The following is a 7,605-nucleotide window of genomic DNA, read 5'->3' as shown; positions in this document are numbered from 1 at the left end:
TAGCAGATTTCTGAAATAAAACTTGGTTATAACATTTTATAATGGCCTAAGTGTGCTTATCTGAACCTTACTTTTGGGGTGCATAAAGTTTCCTTCCTGTTCAGTTTGACCACACCCTTGATTTATTTCAACTCCTGATATGTAAGAAATGTGAGCCTATGAAGAGTAATACTAGATTTTAATTCTTCTAACGAAATGAATATCTACCTTTCTTAGAATATGATCTATGAAGCTGGCTTTCTTGCACAACTCCCACCATCTCAGCATCTTCCAATTCTCTTTTACACACTATTTAGAAGTTCCGTGTATCCATATGTCGATTTATGTCACATTTATGTTTTTTCCCTCTTAGTTGGTTGATTTTTTTTTTCATTTCCCGTTCCCTTTTGTCTCATAAGATAATTCTTACAAGTCCTCAGAGTTTACCTCTCATATATGAGTCATTCTTTAAAGATCCCACAATGTGATTTTGGATTCTTTTTCCCCTTCCCTGCTTTTACTTTCTGGTGAAAGGAAACTTATTTATAGTTCTCATCAGTGAACTATACTGTTGGTATTTTTGAAGTTCAGCTTTTCCAGGTTGCATTGCAGGTAAGGTAAATTACTGTACCATGCATTGCCTCAAGCATCAGGAAGGATTTCTTGCTTGTGATGTGTCATCATGAATCCTTTATCAATAATTTTTCTTAGAATCTCATCTTTTCTGATTATAAAAATACTCTAACCAGAGAAAGTATATTTATTCAAAACACCTTTGTTTCAGTATGAGTACTGTTGGAGTGTATTTATCAGTCAGAACTGTCTGTGAAAGTTATGTGGTGTAAATTTAGTAAAAGTGTGAGTGGTAGTTATTTCTTGATGTGCTTTTATATGTAAGAGTAAGATTATTCCTGTGCATAATTGACCACTTCTTTTCTTTCTTTCCGATTCAGTTAACCAGTGTGTGTCTTGAATTCTTACACTTTCATGACTATGCATACATAAAAATATAGCTCTGATATTTTAGAATACTTTATTTTAGTACCTGCATGCAGTGAATTTATTTCTCACATGAATTTTTTGGGAAAGCTATGAGGATTTTAACTTTTTATAAGACATGAGAAATTGAAATTTCTTCTGCATGTTATATAAGACTGATGAAACGAGGTGACCATATCAGTTGGAGTCTAGTATCTTTTTTAAGATTTATTTATTTATTAGAATTACAGAGAGGAGAGATACGGAGACATCTTCCATCTACAGTTTCACTACCCAAATGGCCACAATAGCCAGTGCTGGGCCGGCCGAAACCAGAAGCCTGAAACTCCTCAGAGTCTCCCATGTGGGTACACATGTGGGTACAAAGACTTGGGTCATCTTCAGCTGCTTCCCCAGTTTCATTAGCAGGAAGCAGCATTGGAAGTGGAGCAGCCAGGACTTGAATGGGTGCCTAGATGAAATACAGGCATTGCAAATGGCAGTTTAAGCCACTATGCCACAGTGCCAGCCCATGGTGTCTATTATTAAATCTTACTTATAATTCCACCTTTTTTTCCCTTTTGGTATTATCTCTGTGAGGATACAAGATAATTCCTTGCCCCAAATGAAGTTAAGTTACCTTCAGATCTTCCTTTAAATAGAGGCATAACATTTTGTCTGATTACTTTTTTTTTAATATTTTTATTTATTTATTTGAGAGTTACAGACAGTGAGAGGGAGAGACAGAAAGGTCTTCTGTCTGCTGGTTCACTCCCCAGATGGCCACAATGGCTGGAGCTGTGCCGATCCGAAGCCAGGAGCCAGGGGCTACCTCCAGTCTCCCACACAGGTGCAGGGGCCCAAGCACTTGAACTATCTTCTACTGCTTTCCCAGGCCACAGCAGAGAGCTGGATTGGAAGAGGAGTAGCCAGAATTAGGACCAGTGCCCATATGGAATGCCGGCGCTGTGGCACAGTAGGTTAATCCTCTGCCCTTGTCTGGTTACTTTTAATTGATCCCGATCATCATCTGCACATCCCTTCCCCATTCCTCATTTAACAAGTGAAATTGTTTTTGAATGAAGAGTTTTTCTTTGAAAGTTTAATCAGCAGTGTGTTTTGGTTGCCATGGGTGCAAAACAGTGTGGACCTTATTGTACAGACTTGATTCTAAAAGCTGCTGTAAAAATATTTCCCAGTAGCAAGGATTACCTAACATGTGAAGCAGAGATATTTTCTGTTGATGGGGAGTTTTTTGTTTTACTCAGATAGAAAATGATGTTCATTAAGTTGGTCTGTGTCAGTGTTTTTCCAGGGAGTACCTGATTCCTGGTGTTTCTTCTTTTACTTAACTTCTTTCACCTGAAATAGTAAAAGAATACATTTCTCCATGAGAGAGGTAAATTGAAACACAGCATTTTATTTTAATCACCATTTTAAAACTTGTATCTATAATTATATCTAGAAAATAAACTATATTTGGGTGGGTCTTTACTAAAGTGTATATGGCTGTCTCTGCTAACCTTTATATATTAGAAATGTTTTTAAATGAGTTTGGTGGAAACTTAATTTAAAAAAAAAAAAAACTCCTGAAATATAACAAGGTAAAATGAGTTTATTCTTTTTTATACTCAAGTACACATCTTTCCTTTAAAAGCTTCCACAGCAGCTACCTGTTCACATTTCACAACCCTTCCTAAAGAGTTCTCTTTATTTCCCTTGTAAGGTTAGTTATATCTGAATCAGAGAAGTGCCAGGAACTTGACATCAGTTCATGGCATGTGACAGGCATTTAATAGCACACAAGTGTGTAATGGACAGTGTAAGGGAAGTCCAAATTTGCTTAATTTTCCAACCAACATTAATCATCTAAGGTTTAAAATATCTTCTTGCTACATAATAAAACCATGATCTTTTGCATGTCCCTTTTACTCTTAAACTGTCAAACCCTATGCCAGATTGAAATAAATTGTCTCCAATCCCAGACATACCTTTTACTAAGAAAATATGCAAGTCCTTTGTAGTTAAAGATATCTGTTATTTGCATTTTGCTCCTTGTTCTAACACTATATCAAACTAAAGTGGCATAGGAATGCTCTTATAAGTTCCCTACTTCTGCAAAAATTAATCTCTGTGATTTTTCCCTTTCTTGCAAATGTTTGGAAAAGGTTTTATAATAACAAACTTACTTTAGAAACTGGTGTTAATACATGATATCCAGAATTAATCTAGTATTAGTACTGGAGACTTAAAATCCTAATTTTGTCCCTTTTAGTTTTTTTTTTTTTTTTAATGTTATTTATGTACTTGAGAGAGAAAAGCATGAGCTCCCATTCACTCGTTCATTCCCCAGATATCCACAGCAATAGTGGCTGGGTCAGGGCCAAAGCTGGGAACCAGGATCATTGTTGCCTTCCATAGTCTGCCTTAAAAGGAAGCTGAAGTCAGGAGCTAGGACTAGGAACAAAATCCAGGTACTCCGATATGGGATGCAGGTGTCAACCACGAGTCTAAACTCCCAGTGTTGTTTTTTTTTGTTGAAAAGACAGATTAATTGTATGTGACTATGTTGCAGTTTTAGGAAATGGGAAAAAAACTTATTTTGGAATTTTAAATATATTTGGAATATTAAAAATAATTTTTAATTTGTAATTATTGAAAGCAACTAGCAAAAATTTGATTGGAAATTCCAAAATTAGTGGATCTGAATGAAGTATCTTTCTTAAACTCCAAAGATGATGTAGAAGAGTTTCTGATGTAAAGAGTTTCTGAAACTTTTGACCTTAGAGTTGTTTTTTAGATAGTCGTTTTTTAGATCTTTTATAAACTATTTTGTAGTTTTTGTGAGGTTTACATATTTCTATAGAATTCTTACCAAGTGGTCTAAACTATTAACAGATAACCATATGGTCAATTTTAAATACTTTTTAATTTCAAAAGCTCTTGCCACTCAGAAATTTAATAATAAAACAAAAAAGGAGAAATCACCATAGTCCACCAGTCTAAGAGAATGCATAATGTTTTTACATCATTGCAGTGTAACATATGCATGCTTTTGTAGAGGCTAAAGTATTCAAATTTGATCTGATATCATTTTTGACTGATGCCCCCAGATTCAGTTAATACAGACATTCCCATCTGTTTTTCAAGGGTCTTTATAAATTCCCTTATTATTATTTACTTGACATGTAGAGAGACAGAGACAGAGATCTTCCATCTACTGGCTCACTTCCCAAATGTTTGCAACATCGGGGGCTGGGCCAGATTGAAGCCAGGAGCCTGGAACCCAATCTGGGTCTCCCACATGGTGGCAGAGACCAACTACTTGAGCCATCACCTGCTGCCTACTGTGGTACACATTAGCAAGCAGCTGGAATTAGAAGCAGAGCTAGGACTCAAACCCAAGCATTTTGATATGGGATGTGGGTGTCCCAAGTAGCTGGTTAACCACTGCGCCTAATGTTTTCCCCTCCCAAAGACTGATACGGTTCCATTCCGTAATTGTGAGAGTATTTGTCTGAAATAGGGTTGTTTGTTTGTTTTTAATTTATTTGAAAGAATTATAGAGAAAGAGGGGGAGACAGAGAGCAAGCTTCCATTCACTGGTTCACTCCCCAAATGACTACAATGGCCAGGGCTGGGCCAGACCGAAGCCAGGAGCCAGAAGCTTCTCTGGGTCTCCCCCATGAATGGAGGGACCCCAGCACTTGGGCTATCTTCTACTGCTTTCCCAGGCATATTAGCAGGGAGCTGGATTGGAAGTGGAGCAGCTGGGACTCTAATGGGTACCCGTATAGGATGCTGGCACTGCCAGTGGAGGCTTAGCCTCCTACTCTGCAATGCTGACCTCCAGGGTTTTTTATAGGATGTAGAAAATGAAGTAACCTGAAGGACACATGCCTAGATCACTGTGGGAAAATCTGGATATTTAGATTGGGATTTTGCTTTTTTTTTTTTTCCTTTGACAGACAGAGTTAGACAGTGAGAGAGAAAGAGAGAAAGGTCTTCCTTTTCCGTTGGTTCACCCCCCAAGTGGCCACTACGGCCAGTGTGTTGTGGCTGGCGCTGCGCCGATCCGAAGCCAGGAGCCAGGTGCTTCCTCCTGGTCTCCCACGTGGGTGCAGGGCCCAAGGACCTGGGCCATCCTCCACTGCACTCCTGAGCCACAGTAGAGAGCTGGACTGGAAGAGGAGCAACCGGGACAGAATCCGGTGTCCCAACCGGGGCTAGAACCCAGGTTGCCGGCACCGCAAGTGGAGGATTAGCCTAGTGAGCCACGGCGCCGGCTCTTTTTTTTTTTTTTTTAAGATTTATTTTTTTATTTGGTGCAATTAGAGAGAGAGAGGGAGAGACAGAGAGATCTTCTGTCTACTGGTTCACCTCCCAAATGGCTGGAATGGCAGGGCCAGGCCCAGCCGAAGCCAGGAGCCTGGAACTCCAGCCAGGTCTCCCAAAAGGGTGGCAGGAACTGAAGTAGTTGGGCTATCATCTGCTGCTTTCTCAGGCCATTAGCAGGGAGATAGATTGGAAGTGGAAAAGCCACTTAAGAAGTTAAACCAGCTCTTATGTATGGGATGCCGGCTTCGTGGACAACCCGCTGCACCATAACACTGGCCCCTTTACTTTGCTTTTAAATTGGGGTCCCATAGTGACTTTAGCAATATATCTGTTATTTTATTTGTGATTATCCCCCTCCGCAATGCATTTAATCACCTCCATAAAATATACATGAAAAAGCAGTCACATTGTCTTATAGTGATTAGATGAATGGTTCATGCTTATCTAATTCAGTATGACTATAAAAGAATCCTCCCTCTCTCAACATGTAAACATTTCTGAAAAATGTTATTGTGCATTGACATCAAGGCATTTTAAAAATTTACTGATTATTTTTGAAAAAGCAAAGAATCTAGTCACCTTACAGAAACGTGCAGGACCACACATGTTCTCTACATTAGAAACCTGTACTGCTAATACATTAAATATCTGCCTACCTTCAACTAAGATTATCCAAGGGACGCTGTACATGTATAGAAGTTTCATTATTTGCCTTTTCATCAACCATAGGTGCTCTGTATTAGGTAATTATGCATTTGTTTTTGCTCGGTTTCTTTTTGAGTCTTCAATTCCCTGAATTTTATTATTATTTTTATTTATTATTATTCAATTCCCAGAATTTTATTAGTGAAGCATAGTGATCCCAGTCATTTAAATTTAAAATGTTTCACTAGTAAGCTAAATTTAATGAATTATCTCACATAGAGAATGTCAATGTTATTTTTATTTATTAATTAAAAGCTTGTAAGAGCTGATGAGCAAGAATTGAAACTATAATTAGAAGTAGGTTCCTTTCATTATCTTAACCACTTATTTTAGCTTTATTATTTAATATTTTTACACAGTTTTTGAATAAGAGTACATTTAAAATAATGGTTGTTTCAGATAGCATTGCTTCTGAATATAAAGAATTTTGAGATAATTCTTAAGTAAATTTATAGTTTCCATTGTAGACTTTTGAGATTCAGAGATATACTTTAATCCCTTTATTTTCTTTTAAAAATTTATTTATTTATTTGAAAGAGTGGCAGAGTGAGAGAAAGAGAGAGAGAGAGAGAATCTATTATCCACTGGTGCACTCTCCAAATGGTTGCAATAGATGGTAGTCCCGGTTGCTTCTCTTCCAGTCCAGCTCTGCTGTGGCCCAGGAGTGCAGTGGAGGATGGCCCAGGTCCTTGGGCCCTACACCGCATGGGAGACCAGGAGGAAGCACCTGGCTCCTGGCTTCGGATTGGCACAGTATGCCGGCCGCAACACACCGGCCGTAGCGGCCACTTCGGGGGTGAACCAACGGAAAAAGGAAGACCTCTCTCTCTCTCTCTCTCTCACTCTCTCACTGTCCACTCTGCCTGTCAAAAAAAAAAAAAAAAAAAAAAAAAAAGAAAGAAAGAGAAAGAAAGGAAGGTCTTCCTTCCATTGGTTCACCCCCCCAAATGGCCTCCACATCCGGCGCACTGCACTGATCCGAAGCCAGGAGCCAGGTGCTTCCTCCTGGTCTCCTATGTGGGTGCAGGGCCCAAGCACTTGGGCCATCCTCCACTGCCTTCCCGGGCCGCAGCAGAGAGCTGGACTGGAAGAGGAGCAGCCGGGACAGAACTGGCGCCCCAACCGGGACTAGAACCTGGAGTGCTGGTGCCACAGGCAGAGGATTAGCCTAGTGAGCCACGGCGCCGGGAAGGAACATGATATTCCATTAAGTGTAGTTTTTGGTTTTTTGATTGTTTTTTACTGTAAGTAAATTGTTTTACTTTTTGTCTTTTCATCTGGTTGGTGATACACAATTCTGTTAAAGTCATTCAGAGGGAGGCTGAGCCTTCTTAGAGTCTGACTTGGACTTGTAACTTTGAATGCCTAAAGAAGTGGATAGCCACCTGGCCCTTAAGCATGCCTTCTAAATGTCCTATCTCATCCAAGGTTTGGGTGAGAGCCTAGAGTACTAGAGTACTAATGTTCTATATTGCTAATTCAGGGCTGCTCCGTTTGCTTTAGGAACCAAACAGATAGTAGTTTTGACGTTGTGTGGTAGAAACTGAGGCAATTGCCTAGTGATTTTATCTGGATGAAGGAATAATATGCATCTAGTGCCTGTGA

General features: G+C 39.3%; 1 protein-coding gene across 3 annotated transcripts in view; it reads left to right on the top strand.

Annotated features, from left to right (window-relative positions):
* Nucleotides 1–7,605, top strand: part of ATF6 (activating transcription factor 6) — a 221,715-nt gene that overhangs the window by 128,734 nt on the left and 85,376 nt on the right. The gene's annotated exons all lie outside the window — the stretch shown is intronic.

This window comes from Oryctolagus cuniculus, chromosome 7 (assembly GCF_051225735.1).
Source record: "Oryctolagus cuniculus isolate XC-2025 breed Fujian yellow rabbit chromosome 7, ASM5122573v1, whole genome shotgun sequence".
Taxonomy (NCBI): Eukaryota; Metazoa; Chordata; class Mammalia; order Lagomorpha; family Leporidae; genus Oryctolagus; species Oryctolagus cuniculus.
This window is presented reverse-complemented; position numbering and strand designations above follow the sequence as displayed.